The sequence below is a fragment of the Lynx rufus genome, unplaced genomic scaffold (genome assembly GCF_022079265.1).
Source record: "Lynx rufus isolate CCGP_SWC_20201006 ecotype Redwood Valley unplaced genomic scaffold, mLynRuf1.p SCAF_26, whole genome shotgun sequence".
Classification (NCBI taxonomy): domain Eukaryota; kingdom Metazoa; phylum Chordata; class Mammalia; order Carnivora; family Felidae; genus Lynx; species Lynx rufus.
In genome coordinates, this window is record NW_025814841.1 from 9,377,913 (window position 1) to 9,397,726 (window position 19,814).

Consider the following 19,814-nt stretch of genomic DNA (forward strand, 5'->3'; position numbering starts at 1 on the left):
CTAAACTCAGGAAGATGGATTATTCTTATAAAACAATGGCTTCTATTCCTTTCAATATATCCATTAGTGAAATCTACCACCTTTTGGGAGTGTCTCCAATGTTAGCAACCCTGAAATGTAAAGCGAGGGCCAGAATTTATGCAATTAACAAACTAAGGGCAAATTTGAGGCTGTTTTACTTCCATTATTTCATTCAATTTCCACAATAGCCATTGAGGTGTGTATTCATAACATTCAATTTACAGAGAAGCAAAGTAAAAATTGGAAAGATTAAGCAACTAATCCATGTTATAACAAGTAATAGGAGATAGAACTAGGATTAAAATCCAGATCTGATTCTAAAGGCAGCACTCTCAGCCTGGGTACTGTATCATTTGCCTGTTAAAAGGTGGGTCACTGTCCATCCCTGCCCTTTCATTTAAATCCATATTCCTTGGACGTGAATCTCGGGAAATTGTTGGCTTCCCTCTCTCGTTATGCTTCCAGAATGCGTTTCCTTGCAGATGATGAAGTGGAGATGGGTAAGAATGAAAGGATGAATAGGAAGCTCCAGATGCAGGTGGGGCATGCTGAAATGATAGGTTGTGTACATAAATCAGTGGATGTGCATGGCTCTTGGTGACAGACACCCATTTGCCCTACAGCCAAACTGTCTGCTTTGGCTTTGCTGAGCTGTAGTGGGAGCCAAACTGTCTACTACTGAATCAGTGACCCAACAAGAGGGGCTGAAATTATTAAATCAAGCCAAATAAAAATCAAACCCTGTGCATTGCTGCAGTGGAAGAAGAAGAGATGTCACATGCCCGTTTCTGAGTATTTCAGAGATTTTTGTTGCCTGGGAATGGAATTCCAATGACTGGAAAGGCCGAGGGATGATTGCCTTAATGCATTGCCCGTTAATCCTGTTCATCCTTTTGCCAAGGAGTTAATGAAGCTGAGGCAGAAGGAATTGTTATTAAACAACCCAACTTAAATCTACTATTTAAGCTAAAAGTAAAGCAGAACAGGAAGGTCCCCAAAGTCATAAAGGATAATAGTTTAGGCTAGAGAGGGAAATCGAAGGCAGGTTGCTGTAAACCTTGATTTTCAACCCTGTTACTGATGCAGATGGGCCTGTGGATCTTTTGAAATTTATTACTTTTTCATGCAAATTCGAGCCAAGCAAATTTGAAATTGTGTAATATGAAAATAGTAATAAAGCCTCCCTTTAGGTATGACATTTAGGATAATATAAATTCCCCTTATTTGTCATGTTCCCAGCAGGAAATAGATGGCACACTTAAATTGGATGAAAGGACTGTTTACAAAGGTGTGGGCAGGGTGCAGGGAAACTGCCAGAAGTAGTACAAACACTGGCTCCAGACCCACAGGGACCAGGGGAGGGAGCAGTTATTGAACCCTCAGCAGGCCAGCTGTATGGGGAGGGCCACCTGATGGGAACCTGGGTCTTTAGTAGAGGGACACAGCTGGTCTGTGGTGGCCCAGCAGAGTAGGACTCCTAGAAATTGATACCCTAATCTCTGTCCTCCGTCTCCCTGATTTCTTGCAGGTGCTGTGCATTGGCAGAATCTGGCTGGAAGCCAGAGGGCAAAGAGACTTGTTGATGTTGCATATATAGATCAAGTTCCTATGGTGAGCAGGGTGAAGGATCCGGAGGATCCCCAAGCTAAACCAAAAACCGAGCCAAGAATCATGTAATTTCAAACTAATAGTAGGGCAAATTGTAAGGGATGCTATCGTTCCATGGCAATGCCCTTTCAGCTGGTAAACAGCACTCACACCCCAACTTCCCCCAAGCTATCTATCCATGGTCAGGATTGCACTTGAATTGTATCGATTTTGAATTACGAGAAGCTTTGAGGCAACATGCGTTCCATTGAATTCAACCTCCCCAATTCACCTTCTCCCAAATACCATGTTGGTTTGGGGTCTTCCTATAGGAGATTTTAAGCTGCAAATTAATTACCAGGCTACAGAAAGAATTCTGGCTCACCTTTACGCAGCTTCTGTGTTCTTGAAATGCCAGAAAATTAAGATTTTTCTAAATACAATTTTATTTTTATTTTGAGGCATGGGATGTTTTAGGTGCAATGCAGCCCTTCTTTCCTCTTACCCTAGAACTGATTGGTACTCCAAGAAATTAATTTTAAATGGAATTAACAGTGATGCTTTCCTTGTCACAATGGATTGAAGAAGTTCTGGCTGCTAGACTGTAAGTTCCCTGAGGGCAGGGGTTTTGTCTCATTCAACAACCGGTCCTCAGCTTCTGGCATAATGCATGGTTCTTAGAAAGTACTCAATAAATACTTTTTGAATAAATGGACAAAGCTTTTAAAATTATGCATAGATCCACACTGAATCATACCTATTTTTAACCATATTCCCTAAGTATGTATTAAAGATTTCAGAATCACTATAAATTGTGAAGGTTGAATGGCTCCCACCTCCACTGGAATGCTGGGAACACACAAACTAAGAATTAATATCCAAGATTATTAATCCTTGCGTATGATTCAATCTTTTTAAGGATTCTATGAACTGCAATTACTGCCAATTAAATTTTTTCCCTAAGACTCAAAGAAAGTCATTTATCCTTTCAGATCCCTGTGGATGCGGAAAACTTGGAATCTCGACCAAACCAAGTGTAAGAGTTGCCATGGGGCCCATTTCGTTCAGTCATCTGCTTTACTTTAAAAATAACAAGGCTGTATATTAAAGCCATCAAGGTTCAGTTCCAAGTGGGTTGAAAGGAGCTTTGATTCTCTCTAGGTAGCAGGATTCACCTCTATCACCTGCCACAAGGCAAGGACCAGCTGGGAGGGGCGAGAAGGATTGAGAAAAGCTTTGCCCTGTGATACTGTTCTTTGCTTAGAAAGCCTGCATTCTGGCATCTCTTAATGATGGCTTAATTTGGGGTATTTTTAATCCAGGAGATTAAACCAAGCCATCCATTAAGAAGTTAATCCATGCATTTGATTTCCATTAAGAGGGAGAAGAACAGATTTTTTTCCTCTCTCTTTTGTCCTAATTTCCCCTTTACTTAAACTTCTTCTCTGCTCAGTGATGTCATTGTAGCTTTTAGTCTGTGGCCTGGGGGTGTGGGTGTTAGCAGGTCTCTCTGTAGCCACTGCTGATTCATCTTGGTGAATCATCTGCCTGGGCTTCTGGGCTAGGAAAGAGTGATGTCACTGTACGTCCTCTTCCTCCTCCTCCACCCCGGCCTCTCCTTTAATACTCTGCATGTTCGCAACAGGCGTGTTCAGCTGAGACTTCCCAGGAGCCTGGGAACTCACTAAGCTTCCCAAACGCCGGGTGATCCCAGGCAGGGAGCCTGGAGTTCTCACCAGTGCAGGGCTGAACTTCTTCACCTTGCTCACCACGAGGACATTCATGACTCAAACAGCGAGGAGGTGACCAAACTGACACATCCGAGGCAGCCAGACATCCAGCAGTCAAGCTTCCCAGCCCTGCTCAGCCTCTCTGCTTTGAGGTCAATTATTATAAACTATCATTTTTGTAGGAGGCTCTTAGTTAAATGGTTGTATAAACCATGGCTCTGTTTCTCAGCAGTTATAATTCAGAGCCTCTGGTACAACAGTAATCCCTGGTTTAATCTTTTCTCTCTCTCTCTTTCCATTTCTTTTTTTCTCTCTTCTTCAACTGCTTCTCCACCTCACTCCTAACTCAACAGTTTCCAGCTGTGTATCGCTTGGCTCTGCTTCCACCCCAGATTTTTCTATAACATTCAGTTGAACTCCTTCCAGGTCCCAGATGTGCTATTTATTTATGCTGAAGCATCTGGGCCTCAACACAGCCCTGTCACTGCAACATGGAAAACCTGCAAAAAATTCAACTGGCAGCTAGCTGGCAGGCTGCACCATCCTGACAAACCAGGGAGGCATTTCAAAGGTGTATGGGTGAGGTCAAAGTGAGGGGCGTGAGGGGTGATGGCAACCCAGGCGAAGCCAGAAGCTCACACTCTCCCATGCTGTGGCTTTTAGATGAGTCTAGTAACACTGGAAGATGAGGGTCTGATTTATTTCAAAGCAGGATAGTGCCCAAATAACTCATTCTCCTCTGTAACTGACCTGGAAGCAAGGTTACCCAATGGGGTTGTCATCCCAAAGTGATGGGGCTCTGAGCACCAAGGAAGACAGTCCAGAACTTGGGATTGTGGGGGCCACTGGGGAGGGACGCTGGACTGGGAGCCAGAGTCCTGGTTCTGGTTCAAATTTTCTCCCGCCCCCGCCCCCCTTTTTGAAAAAATATTTATTTATTTATGGGAGAGCACAAGTGGGGGAGGAGCAGATAAAGGGGAACAGAGGATCTGAAGTGGGCTCTGAGCTGACAGGCTGACAGCAGCGAGCCCAATGTGGGGCTCAAACTCACAAATTGCAAGATCATGACCTGAGCTGAAGCCGGATGCCCCGACTGAGCCACCCGGGTGCTCCTCTCCTGCTTCTTTTCATGACCCTAAGAAAGCCTCTTCATCTGGGATTCTATAGCCTTTCCCACAAAATTAGAAGATTGGGTTAAATGGTGAGATTTCAAGCTTTTTCTTAAAAAAAAAATCAACCTAGGGGCGCCTGGGTGGCGCAGTCGGTTGAGCGTCCGACTTCAGCCAGGTCACGATCTCGCGGTCCGTGAGTTCGAGCCCCGCGTCGGACTCTGGGCTGATGGCTCAGAGCCTGGAGCCTGTTTCCGATTCTGTGTCTCCCTCTCTCTCTGCCCCTCCCCCGTTCATGCTCTGTCTCTGTCCCAAAAATAAATAAACGTTGAAAAAAAAAATAAAAAATAAAAAAATAAAAAAAAATCAACCTAAATCTTAAGTGGAAGTCTTTTATGTGAGTTTAATACTATGGTGCAAGGAAGTGGTAATGACAATGTTTTGTTAAACAGCATTGCTGGCAGCCATTCCAGTGCACACTGGATCCCACAGAATTCAAAGGCGGGGGGGTGGTGTCAGAAGTGTGCCTTCCCAACATTCAAGCATCCTCACCTTGAGAGTCATGGGGCTTGGCCACATGGCTACCCTTCTCTATGGCGTAGAGAACAAGCCCCTCAATTGGCACTCTCTCTTCCTTTTTCCTTCCCTGGGCCAGTCTAACTTCCTCCACCCCCTCCTCCTTTCTATTACCCTCTTATCCTTAGTTTCCTGCTGATATGGCTAGTCATTCAGTTCCATCCTCTCTGAATGGGCCAGGTAGAGCAGGCATGGGACAGAACCATTTATAACGTCAGGTGAAACAAATGCTTGGCACACGAATCTTCCAGACTACTAAATGGAGCCTCTCTTGGCAGATTTTCTGTGTATTGTATCAAAAGAAACTATTCACTCTCTTTTTCCACCTTGAGTCTTGTTACCAAAAGCCCCGCTTATCCTAGCCCTAGCTTGTGTGGCAAGCCCCAGGAATAAGGGTAGGGGCGAGGATGGGTCTGTGCCCCTCTGTCTAGCCATTTCTGAGATAACTTTGTTGAAACTTGAGGGTTCCTTAAAGCATACTTTGAGGACCACTGCACAAAATATAATCATCGCTCCCAATCCTTGGGTCCTAAAAACTCAGAGAAGAGTAGTCTTCACTTAGATTAGAATCCTAGGAAGTTTTTGAACTAGAGGACTTTTGGAAATTCCCCCATCCTTTCTTAGCTGCTGTTTTGAGGGAAGTCTACACCAATCCAGAGTCTTACCAGTTGAGGGAAATTCCCCTTGAGGAACAATTCATAACTCCTAGCACAATATAGCTATCCTCAGGTGACACAACTTTCTCTCCAATGGTGGAGTGTGAGATACTCTAAGCACATTTCAGTTTTGGAGAATATCGCTCCATACAGGTGACTTCTTATTCACAGACCCAGGAGTCCAGGTGGTCTAGAGGTGAGGGCTGTGCCACCGAAGGAGATCCCAAATCATCTCGGCTTTGTGGACAAATGATTATTTTCCCTCTGATCCTCAGTGAATGGTATAGCACCATACTTAAAGCTGTTATACATTGTATTATGTTCTCCAAATATTTGCTGCCCTACTGAGTGATGGATTAAGATCTCCTGGCTACATGAATGTTGAGCGTAGTCACTGATTTGCTTTGGCCAATGAAATGTGAGAAGTGATGCATATCACTTCCAAGATTAACACTCTCAAAGCTCATGTGAAATTCTACCATCTTTCTTTTCTCTCTTTTAACAAAGGGCAATATATGAAAAGGGCAATATCCCAAATAGTGGTTGCATCATCAGCCTGGGTCTCAGAATGATGAGGATGTGAAGAGGCAGCAGACCCAAGACGGACATGTGATAAATATGGAGCATGAACAAGATATACACCTTTGCTTTTGTAAGCCTCATTCTAGCTCAACTGTTTCTCATGGATTAGGGGCCAGACACACCTAGCTCGGAGTTTCAGCTGTAGAACCTCACACAAATCACTTAACCTCTTGAAGCTTCCATTTTCTCATCCATGAAATGGGGATGATAATGGCACTCATCTCACTGGGTTGTTGAGAGACTTAAATACAAAAATGCAAGTAAACTGCTCAGCACAGTGCCCGATACTTAGAAAACACTTGATACATGTTACCTACTATTATTGTAAAACATATTTAGGGCACAGGAATAAAAACATGGGCGTATATGAAAGAGATGAACAATTATGAAGCAGGATAATTGGTCATAAATCTTCTTTTAACACTTAATTTTTATTTTTTTTTATTTTTTTTTTCAACGTTTATTTATTTTTGGGACAGAGAAAGACAGAGCATGAACGGGGGAGGGGCAGAGAGAGAGGGAGACACAGAATCGGAAACAGGCTCCAGGCTCTGAGCCATCAGCCCAGAGCCTGACGCGGGGCTCGAACTCACGGACCGCGAGATCGTGACCTGGCTGAAGTCGAACGCTTAACCGACTGCGCCACCCAGGCGCCCCTAACACTTAATTTTTAAAAATAATACTCAGTGGGGCACTTGGGTGGCTTAGCCAGTTGAATGTCTGACTCTCGATATTGGCTCAGGTTGTGATCTCACGGTTTATGAGTCTGAGCCCTGTGTCAGGCTCTGTGCTGGCAGCATGGAGCCTGCTTGGGATTCTCTCTCTCCCCTTCCCTCTCTCAAAATAAATAAATAAATAAATAAATAAATAAATATTTAAAAAAATATAACTCAGTATTTATGACTCTATGCAGTAAGAATAATGGCTCCCAAAGATGTCCGAATCTCAATCCCCAGAACCTGTCAATATGTCACCTTATATAGCAAAAGGGACTTTGCAAATGTGATTAAGTGAAGGATTTTAGAGATGGCAGTTTATCCTGGATAATCCAGGTAGGACTGATGCAATACAAAGGGTTTTATAAGTGAAAGAGGGAGGCTGGAGAGTCAGCAAGAGAAGGAAATGTGAGGATGGCAGCAGAGTTAGGAGCGATCCAGTTGCTGGCTGGAAGAGTCAAGGAATGCAGGAAGCCTCCAGAAGATGGAGAGCCATTAGCATGGATGCTCTGCTATGGCCTCCATTAGGACACAGACCTGCCACCACCTGGATTTTAGTCCAGTGTGACCATTTGGACTTTTGACCTCCAGAACCATAAAATAATGTAATATAATATGCTACTAAATGTGTGGTAATTTGTTACAGCATCAATAAGAAACTAATTCAGGCCCAATCCTTTTTCTGTCATTTCAGCTTTGCTTCTTGTCAACAGGTAGTCTCATTTTCCTCAGTCCAAAATCAGAAAGGTTTGGGTAGGCCTTTTTTAGACCCCAATGCATGCTGACTCATCAATTGGGCCCCTGCCTGTGGCCATCCTTTCCTGCCAACTCCCTCCTCCATCCCACATGATCCCACACTATCAATCTCACATACATAGTTTCAAATCATAAAAGGAATTTTCTATTTTAATTTTAAAATGACATGTTATACTTTGCTCACTGTATGTATTTTCCAGTCACTATTGAATGATAAAATTAAGGCCAGAAGGCCAGGCCCTTAGATAAACCTGAATTATGCCAGCATGTTTATTATCATGACTTTTTCCAGAATTCTCTTCTAGCAAATGAATTCTTCCATCATCAAGAGAATGTCACATAAATTCTCTTGATGATAAATGAATTCATTTACTAGAGTAATATATGAGGCATATGGTAGCAATTTAAAAAAAAATATCATTGGTTGCTGAAATTTGGTTGATTATAAACAGGGAGAAGTGATTGTTGTTGTTTGCTTCTTTTAGGGACTTTTATTTTACTCCATAAATTTTTTTTTTTTATTCCAGGATAGTTAACATACAGCATTATATTAGTTTCAGGTACACAATTTAGTAACTCAACAATTCTATACATTACTCTGTGCTCATCATGATAAGTGTATTCTTCAATCCCCATCACCTATTCCACCCATCCCCCTACTCACCCTCCCTCTGTAACTACCAGTTTGTTCTCTACAGTTGAGAGTCTGTTTCTTGGTTTCCGTTTTTTTCCCTTTGTTCATTTGTTTCTTAAATTCCACATATGAGTGAAATCATATCGTATTTGTCTTTCTCCACTTGACTTATTTTGCTTAGCATAATATTCTATAGCTCCATCCATGTTGTTGCAAACGGCAAGATTTCATTCTTTTTTATGGCTGAATAACATTCCAGTGTGTGTGTGTGTGTGTGTGTGTGTGTGTGTGTGTGTGTGTATACCACATCTTCTTTATCCATTCATCTATCAATGGACACTGGGGCTTCTTCCATATCTTGGCTATTGTAAATAATGCTGTAATAAACATAGGGGTGCATATATCCTTTTGAACTGGGGTTTTTGTATTACTTGAGTAAATACCCAATAGTGCAATTACTCGATCATAGGGTGGTTCTATTATTAATTTCTTGAGATCCCTCAAGATCCCATCCTGTTTTCCTTTTTATTGGTTTTGGTGATGGCAGACAAGAGACAAGAGAAGTATTTGTCATCTCTTTTGCACAGGCACTTTTCAAACATTTCAGCTCACCTGTCTGTAGTATGTAGGCTGTGCAGGTGCTTCAGGGGTCTCCCTTATGCTGGCAAACCTGGAAAGAAGCCTGCTCAATGTACTACCATTTCGAGGACTATCTCTGCCTCAGGAGTTCTTGGTTCCTTTACTGCTTGTGCTTGGAGTTAAGAGAATGAGTCACATGGGGAGGTGTAAATTTCCTGACCCTTCCAACTATAGTTCATAGAGTTAGCCACAAAACTTGTAAATATTCTCTTTGTGTTCTAAATTAAGATAGTAATTTTGTGCTCAGATTGCTACTTTTTTTTTTTTTATTTTGCTTCCCATTGACTCCCAACTCACAGAGCCCAGGCTGGGAGTAAACAACTTTCCAGAATCTCCTCAACCACAAAATGCTGGTTAGTTTTTGTTATTTTCCCTATTAAAATAGGGTTGCAGTATGGGAGGGGTACCCTCCACCAGTCCTGGTGCCAGAAAATAAACCTTTTATCTTTCTTTATACCTTGCCTTTTCTTTCTTTCTTTTTTTAAAAAGTTTAATTTTGAGAGAGAGAGAGAGAGAGAGAGAGAGAGAGAGAGAGAGAGAATGAGGAGGGGAGGGGCAGAGAGAGAGGGAGAGAACGAATCCCAAGCAGGCTCTGTACTGCCAGTGCAGAGCCCAATTTGGGCTTGATCTCACAAACCATGAGATCATGATCTGAGCCGAAATCAAGAGTTGGATGCTTAACTGATTGAGCCGCCCAGGCACCTGGCTGACCTTTTATTTCTAAGTGTCCCCCCGTTACTTTAGAGGTCAGGGCTGTGAGCAACAACCCCCCCCCCTCAACTCGAAACTCCTCTCCTTTCTGATATCCAGTCCTAGGGAAGGGTGGTCTGGCTACTCTCCAGTGACCAGCATCTCCCTCTCGGAGTGTAGTGTAAAATCTTAATACGTACAGTATACTCACTATCCTCATGCTAGATTTTTACTATTACATTTCAGCCTGGATTCTGCAGTGGAAAACTTAACTTACTTAAGTAAGTGCAACATAACTTACTTTCATTCAATATTTTTATCTAAATATGGTTACACCCATTTTTAGCTAGATATTGTAGGAATTGGTATCTGAACCATACCAAAGAGCAGATGGAGTTGGGTTTTTCTGAGGAAGACAAAGCATTAGGTTTTCTTGTCTTAGTTATGAAAATGCCAGCTTGAGCAATTAACTGGCTGGTGTCCTAATTGTCTTAATGTGTGAATCACAGGGGCCATATGGCCCACCTGATCAATTGTGTGGGTATGAAGAAGGGGAGGAAAAAAGGAATCCAAAGGGGCATAGTTAGTCACTCAAGTCTACCATTTATGTCAGAAGTGTGTTGGTTGCCAGTAAAGATTTATAGATGTAGCTGCTGGGAGAAGCAAGCAGCATGGCGTGTCTCTGAGCTGGTCTTGCCTTCATATTATAGGGAGATGAAAATAATTTTTGGAGTCTAAATTACATGTGTGAAGAAACAGGAGGTAGCAATGGGGTTCTATGTATGAAGAAATAAAGCCAATTAAAAATAATTATCATCATCGTTGAAGTTCTAAAAAAAAATCTTGTCAAGAATATAACCCCTCACTTGTGCCCATCTTGAGTAACAGCTGTCTCCCAGTTGCCATCAATTCCTCACTTGCCTTAATGGCAAAGGGTAGAGTCCTACCTTGGATCATATTACTGCTCTTTATTTTCAAAGGCTTCTCTTGAGAGGCAGCCACAAAAATCTCTCTTCTTTGGAAGAATTCAAATAATTTCCAGACATTCATTCATGATTTCACTTATAAACTTAGTTTTAAAAAAATAAGGGTGTAGAATAGGGATTTAAAAGTGGAGTCTACGAGCAGAATTGTTTTGTTTGGTTCTCACAGGATTTTTAAGAAATTTCACATTAAAAAAATGCAGATTTCTCCATGGCTGTAATTAGCTGGAGTTAAGTGGCAATCGCTAGCCTGAGAAAGGGCATAACCCAATCTTCAATTCCCTACAGACGTGCACTGGGCTGGCTTCATTCACTTATACCACCTGCCCAGTCCTATAACTGAACCCTGGCCTGAATAACCACCTCGCACACTATTGGGAAACTGAGGTACAGAGTTACTCTGTGAGGCAAACACAGCTTAAGTCCGCAAGGACTCAGCTTTGTGTGTGAATGGAAGAGGACCTGAAGTGGGGAAAAGTTTTTAAAAGCAACCGGAATGGTTTCTCTATAAACACACAGTGTGGGGGAAGCAAAGAAAGGAAAGTGATGGAGACAGAGAAATCGATGAGGAAATGGGGGAGGAGGGCATGGTTCTCAGGAGAGCTTTGTGCCCATTTGGTAGCAGGGGACAGAATGAAATCCACCAGTCCGTTCCTCATGTGATATTATCTCCCACAGACAATGCCCAGGTTCCAGACACAGAGTCAACTGGAGATGGCCACATTTGCAGAGGCTGACTTCAAGACATATGTTCACTTTCTCCTCTAAATTCTATAAACTCTGTGTCCTTGGATGAAGCCACTATAGCTTGGGACCTGAAACACCACAGAACTGCTTTCATAAAGTGGCTCTCTGTCCTGCTCGCCAGCCTTTGTGGCTGGTGCTATAGGAGATGCCCATGGTGCTGCATTCAGCATCAGGATGGTACCGGGGCTTTCAATTCTGATATTCCTTTCTGGGTTCAGTATTGAGAATACATGTGTTTTCTCTGAGAACATGTTTTTTTATTTTGTTGCTGTTGTGTGTGTATGTGTGTGTGTGTTTTTAACATTGCAAACATTATAAAGGTTATACCACATCTCCTTGCACTGGTAGGTTAAAGGCCAGATTTCTCTCCTTGCACTGCTGGGTTAAAGGCCAGAATCTGTGGCCAGCCTGCAGTAAGTACAGCAGACATAGTGGAATGGGACACATTTGGGTACTTCATTCTGGTTTTTGTTTTTGTTTTTTTTAATTTCCCAGCCCTTAATTTTCCTTTGTTCTTTTTTCTTGACTATAACTTTTTAAGTGCTTTTTAAAATGTCCTATTGTTATCAGATATTATACAAATACAGAATGAATAACCAAAATGGGCATTCCAGAAATCAAGGAGTATCTGCAGTTAAATTAGCCCGAGTAAAAGGAAATGGAACCCCCTGCTTATGGATACTAAGTTGACTGCAACACGTAATTGAACATTTTAACCACAAAATACTTTCCCATTAATTTAGAATTCAATTTAATTTTGGCTTTGTTCATTTTCCCAAGGTCTTTGATGTAAATTCCTAGCTTCATGAAGATCTATGACTTGTTTGATATAAAGTGTGTGTGTGGATCTTCTAACTGGTTTCTCTCACACCATAGTTAGCTGGCTGGAGTCTGAGATGTGCTGGGTGATATGAGAAGATTCTTTCCCCCACCTCCATCCCAGGGACCTTAACTCCGTGCCGGTTCTGGTCATCCTCCATGAAGATCCTGGCCTTCCTCAATCTCAGAAGCTAGTGTAAACCATGCAGGATCTTAGATTATATAAAGTGAAGGTGATTCCAATTTCTGTTTTTCATGTTGCCCTTTGTCAATGGCTTTTTCTGGGATTTGCCAAGACTCACATCCAAGTCTTGTTGGGATATTTTCCTCCCAATTTAGCTCCCAAGTGAAAATCTACCAACCTCACTTCCTTTTCTAGAGCATTTCTGTACTATTATTGTGTTGTTGGGAAAGAAGGAGTAAGGATGTTAAGAGTGTGTCTGTGCATATATATATAGGAAAGGGAACAATCGAGATTAAAAAAAATATATGGGTATGATATGAACAAAACATTCCTGAATGCATAAAAAGAGATGTAGGGAAGAGAGAGACCTTACATCCTACTGTTCTCTGCACTAGACAACATGTGGTGGTGTTGACTGAGGACAGCTTGTTTTGGTTTAGAAATTGAGGGTTGTTTGGTACAGGAATGGCTGTGGGGTAATTCAAGGAGAAGGCACTGTGCAGCTTACATATAAGGCAAGTTTGGTGTTTGTAACTCAGGGAGCTTCTTTTCTGGTTGGAGACAAAGTTGTAACCCAACTAGGAAAAATTCAAGTGTATGATAAATTACTGAATAACATTATTAAAAGTAATAACTGCAATAAATGGGGTGCACCCACAGTTCTAAATTCAACCCATAACCAATTTATGAGAGACTTTCTTAGAGAGCACTTAATTTGGCTTTAGGTTCTCTCCCTAAATTGTAGTGAAAATTTTCATATTTGCTGATTGGAGTTTTATGGATTTCTTGATGTTTATAATCACAACTATGTCTTAAAAGGCCTTCTTTTAATACCTTCTATTATTTTCTAAAACTATCAATGTCACTTATCTTCTAAGAAGTTTTAAAGTCCCCTCTCTTAAGTTTCTCCAGCTTTGGTGCTGCAGGACTAAACCCATTAGATATTGGGCCTGGACTACTTAATACTATTGTAGTGAATATGAATTTTCATAGTTGCAGCAACTTATAAAATTCATGTAACTTAAACAGGGCAATTCAAGTTACTTGGTAACTTAACACTTAAAACTTCTGGTTTCTTTCATGCAGATACTTAATCACATAAGATGCCCTGTTCCTTTTCTCATTTCTCCAGGGCTAAGGATTTTCCATCTTGTCATTGATGGAGAAGGTCTGGTGTGAATATCATCTTCAGTCTTTGCTGGTATCTGCTGAGGCTTAGCTGGACCTGCCTGGTCTTTGAAATCTGTCTCTACTCCCATTGTGTCCACTGATGAAGCGTGCTCCCATGGTTTCTAGTCATCAAATCCTTTACTCTGCATCTTCTTTGGCAACAATACAAGGCCCATTTAAATTCCCCATATGCTCTTAGCCAACCTCCATCTCTCTCTTTACTAAACATGGAGAAATATATGGCTGCTCTTGCACTCTGTTCTGGGGCTGTGGGAGATTGAGAGTAGGGTGGCTGGAAGGTAGGACAGGCCATTTCAGAAATCCCTTTGGCAGCTTTGTGAAAATCAGTAAAAGGACACCTTGTTTAAAATAAAGTCACGGGGCACCTGGGTGACTCAGTCAGTTGAGCGTTTTACTCTTGATTTTGGCTCAGGTTATGATCCCAGGGTTGTGGAATCAAGTCCTGAGTTAGGCTTTGTGCTGAGTGTGGAGCCTGCTTAAGATTTTCTCTTTCCCTTTGTCCCTTTTCCCTGCTTGCTCTCTCTCTCTCTCTGAAATATAAACAAACAAATAATAAAGTCAGGAAGCTGGAAGGGGAGCTCTTGTGCCTACCACTTGTTGACAACTGCAGACACAACAGGAAGAGACACACTTTGCAAGCCCATACTACTTTAGCTGCTTTACTACCCCAGCAGGAGGAAGGTTTTCTTTTTGCCCAGCAACAGTGCATCCAATGAGAAACAGACACAACTCAGCCAATGAAAAGTGACCATACTTCAAACCCCCAGTTTACTCCAATGGGTGTTTGTTTCTAACAGTCCCTCCCAATTCCCCTTTCTTCTATAAAAGAGCCTTCCTCTCTGTTTTCTGAACTTGCCTATGGTTTTTCTATAGCTTTCATGTTCTGAATTACAATTCTCTGCTATTCCTGAATAAACTTTTTCTTTTCTTTTCTTTTCTTTTTTTTTTTTGGTGTGTGCTTGTAAAATAACTGACTTATTTTTAAAGTACACTTGTACATACCTTTCTACTCTCCTGGCTGTCCTGTGATGAAAGAAGCCCTTGGAGGATTTCTTGTCAGGGTTCCAGTGTTCAAGTTGGGAGCTAGTCCTCCCCACTCTTAGATGGCTGTCTTTTCCAGGATGGTCTCTACCAACTCCCCAAGGGTTTTGATCCCTGGAGGGGTAACTGTGAGAATCTTTTTCTCAAGATCCTGCACCAGCTATATACTCTCTAAATTTTCTCTAAGTTCCTCAAACCCATCTCAGAAAAAGTTCTTATTGCCTCTTTGTGTGGTAGAGATAATGGCTTATACATCATCACGTTTTTCCTCCTTATGTTTTATGTTATAAACTCTATGCACTTAGTGCTCCAGGATTTGCCTCTGAAGAGCTAAATTTTTTTTTCAATGCTATTGTATCTTCTCCTCTCAAGAGGCTATTTTGAAATTCAAAGCAAAGCATCTGACTTGCTGAATTCAGCTCTTGCTAGGTTCTTCCGTACTTTCTCCTCTTTAGGATAAAAGCGTTAGCCTAAAGATCTAATTTTAATGGTGAAAATGTTGTAGGGTAAAAAGGAAATGCCAAGAAGTAAGAATATATCTGTGAATATTTTAAAATATTTTACAGCCACTTATATGATATGAACTGAATAACTTAGGTGGTCTACTATAAAATTTTGCTCTTTGGGGAGGAACTGGAAAGAAGCTAGGCACATTTCTCAAGATATTAAGCTTAAATAGTTTGTGAAATTTACCATAAGAGGCAGATTTTTCTCTTCCTCCTTGGCTTTGAAAATATTCCCTGTATCACCCCCTTCTTTTCCATGATCTTCCATAACCTGGGAGGGTCAGTTGGCAAAATTCCACACAGTAAGCAAGACGTACTGCCATTTAAGAGGCTCAAACTATCTCCTTGGGGAAAAACAAAAACCCTGTGGCTAAAAATGTCAAGTCTGGGATCTTAAAGTTCTATTGGAGAAACTGGGGGGGAATGTTATTTTCTTGGTGGGAGACTAGGTTGGATCACTGGAATGTCTTTTTCCCAGCTTGTTAATTTATATGATTTGAGGAAAATAGACCTTAAAAGGAGTATACAAGGCACAATTTTTTGGAGAACAAAAGTGAGCACCAGTTACATCAGTATTTTAGAAATGTTTTTATGAATTTTTAATAAAATTTGCAAATGATGAAATATCACATTTAAAAGAATCAATTAAATGCTTAAATAGGGACTTAAGCCCCTAATTATTGGGAAAAGGTAAAAATTCCCAGATTTCTGAGTTCATGATAGTAAACTTGTATTTCTTTCATAATATTCACATAATGCTCATGACAAATATAGTTCAAATGGAGATGTTTTATTCCCAACATGGATTGTTCAAATGAAACTCACTTATGTTGAGTATCACCATGCCAGGGATATAGACCATAGAAAAATTATTCCTGGGGTTCTTGGGTGACTCAGTTAAGCATCTGACTCTTGGTTTGGGCTCAGGTCATGATCTCACGGCTCTGTGGGTTCTGCACTGGTAGTGTGGAGCCTGCTTGGGATTCTCTCTCTCCCTCTCTCCCTCTCTCGGCCCCTCCCCACTCACACTGTTTCTGTCTCTCTCAAAATAAATGAATTAAGAAAAAGAAAAAGTATTCCTGACTGATGTATGTATTGTTCATGTGTGTAAAAATGTATATGTATGTGCCTATATAATTTTATACGTTCATAAAATTTTTGAACATTGAAAAGAATTTTTACCCACTAGAGAGAGTTTGCTATTTCAATCTCTCACACCATAATTTTACATCATGGAGTAGTGGTTAAGAGCATGGGTGCTGGATCTGATTGCCTGGGCTAAAACCATTAATTTGCTGTGTGACCTTGGGCAAGGTACTGGACCTTTTTGTATAGCAATAACCTCATCTCTAAGAAGAGGGCAATAGCTACACCTGACCCATGAAGTGGCTGTGGGGATTAAGTGAATCAGAACATGGCATTGTATAAAGTACAAAATAAATGTGAACTTTACTCAGTAACATTACTAGTAAGTGCAAGGCCCATGCTAGCTGCCTTGGAAGATAAAAGAGACACAGTCTTAACCCTTATTACTGTCTAGTTGAAAACTCAAGCTATAGTCTCATATAAAGTTAAATATTAATGCCTGAGAAGAAAATCAGCAGTTCAGTTCAAGCTGCATAGACCATCCTCTTAAATACAGAAGCCATATAGGCTGGGTGACCTGGAGTATCTTTATATAAAGTGGTAGTCTCACATTTGTTTCTCTTCACCTGACACTTATCTCTTTGACATGATGAAAACAGGCTGGAGGCAGATTGTGTAATAAACACCATTTGCAGTGGCCCAGCCTACATTACCTTGCAGTGGTTTTGCCATGGATGAGCAGTAAATGATGCAGATGCCGATGCTGGATTAAGGCTCTTGACAACAGAGGTTGGTTGAGCTGTGAGTGCTCTGAGAAGTGGGCCAGCCTACCAATTTCTGCAATTTTTAGAGGGGCAGTGACTGCTTCAGCTAATTTTTAAGTTTTTCTGAGATTTACAGACAATTTCAGACAGTGGTTATCCAGTTTTAAGTGGTAATTTTGTACAAGGACTGGCACAAAACTGCATGTCTAATTGCCTGACAAATATTTCAGTTAACTTCTCTGTGAGATTGAGGACAGGACTACTTATGATGGTCTGGGATGTTCATGGAAGGCCTTGGGAAGAAGTAGTTATGAAAGAGCCTTCAACAAGAATTTAAGGTAATCCTTGGACTAATCCTTTTTAAGTCAAATATTAATTCCCCTTATTATTTTTTTTAATAAAGAGGAACGCCTTTATTTATTTATTTTTAAAATTTTAAGTAGGCTCCAAGCCTGATGTGGGGCTTGTACTCACGACCCTGAGATCAAGAGTCACATGTTCTACCAACTGAGCCAGCCAGGCACATCATCCCTTAACTCAATTTTTAAATTAATCACTCTGGATTTTCACCTACACACTGTCCCTGAATGGTGCTCATTTCAAAAGATAATTTTGTGTCTAAGTTATGAGTTTAATACATTTTCATTATGTTGATCGGAGTATATAACCTTTATCTATAAAACTGCTTCTGTGGGGAAAACAGTGGTATTCTGAATTTCAGAAGATCAATTTAGAAACCCATTTTTTAAAAACTCTACTTTGGTTGGTTCTTTCACTCAACAATTATTGCTTTTCATTAGTATCAGACACTGTTGTAGGCCCACGTGAACAAAAGAAAGACACCTGACCTCATGGAGTTAACATTCTGGAGAGGAGAGACAGTTAAACAATACACCGAAGAAATAACCGTGTAGTGTGTTGGAAGGCAATAAGTCCTAAGGAATAAAGAAAAAACAGTGCAGGGTATGAGGGATGGTGATGCGTGGCAATTTTAAACAGGATGGTTATGGAGAAGATTACACTTAAGCAAAGTGTGAAGGGAGCCAGCCAAGATGACCACTTAAAGTGAGGGAAGAGTATATAAGGCAGAAGAGCCAGTGCAACGTTGCAGCAGGAGCTGACCCAGTGAGTCTGAAGAATAGCAAGGAGGCCAGTACAGGTGGAAAGGAGCTGGGGGGGGGGGGCGGGGACAAGAAGATGAGGTCAGAGAAGTAAGCTGGGTAGTGGCAGGAGGGAACTTGCTAGATCACATACAACCTTGCAGGATTGCAGAGCCTTTGAGAAAGTCAGTGGTCACTTGCACTGGGCTGGCTTAAAGTAAGGCCTGCTTGTATCAAAAGAATTTCTCTTCTCCCCTGTCTCCTATACTTCAACTTTAATGTGGATACAAATAAACTGAGATCCTGTTAAAATTCAAATTCTGATTTCATCCTTCTGGGGCAAGGCCTGAAATTCTCCATTTTTAACAAGTTTCTAGGTGATGCCAGGCTGCCAGTCTACAAGGACACATTGACAAATAAGAGGAGGGAGGGGTTGAGTTCCCAGGGGCTTTGGAACTTACTTCTCCATTAGCTGGGTGCAAGGGACTTCTTGTTCCCCGTGAGCCTGAAAAGATAACCTCAGAAGGTTTTTGTTCATTGTCTTTTTGGTCATGGTCTCAGCACGTGCTACGCTATTTCAAGGTCCTATCACTTGGCTAGTAACAACAGGGTCTAGAACTTGCTCCAGGAACAAGAGCTAAGTTGTCTGGCTTTTTCCATGCAGTGTCTAAGAAGTTTCTAGGGCCTCCTCACTGCTACTATGGAGGCTCTGATTCTTAACTTCAACTTGGGAAACGCTGCTGCACTCCCTGAATAATTAAATTCTCTGATCACATTCCTGTCTCACTCCAGTTGCAGAAGTTCTGTACAGGTCCTATACCTTCAGTGAAAGCCCAGCTGTGTAAACGAGGCCTGAGGCAGCTAGAGGATTTGGGGTAGGGCCACCAAGCAGAAGAGAGAATACCCTGCCAATACCTATTTTACAAGCAAGGCTGGCCTTCTTAAGAGCCAGTGCAGTAATTTGCAGGCGGAGCAGCCCTGGAAGGACTGGCCGCTTGCAAATATAAAGCACAGGGCAGGAGTCAGATGGGCTTGGGTTTGAATTGTGCTTCTACCCCTTACTGTGTAATATCAGGAATATTCCTTGGTGTCCCAGAGCCACAGTTTTCTCATCTGGAAAATGGGAATGACAACAACGCTTCCCTCATTTATTGAGATAATGCACATAAAGCATGCAGTGCGTAACCTGGTTCATAATGATGCTCATAAAATACTAGTAATTATTTTTATAATTATTAGTAACATCCCACCTATCAAATCGCTTTGTGGCCTGGCACTACGGTACCTACCTTTACATTCTCTGGAGTTAAGGCACCATGGCAAATCCCTCAGCAAAGGCTTTCAAAGAGAAAAACACAGGGACCAATAGCAGTTTCATCTTGGCAAATGTCACACGAGGTAATAGGACGCACTGAAGTTGTTTAGTTTAGAAAGCAGATGATGGGGGGGACACACGTGGTCATAGTTGTCGCCATGCTGTCTTGTATGAGAGGAATTAGACATGCTCTATGAGACCCAGCGGGTACAACTGACACCAACGGGAATAAAGTGAAGGACGGCACACGCATCCATTAGCAGACAAAGCGAGGTAGGGGGCGAGGGAGGAGGGGGGCTTCCGTGAGGGTCTGCTCGTGCGCAGCTGCGGCGGCGGAGCCAATCACCGCGCGCAGCCCGTCCTCGCGCGAGTGTACAGTCGT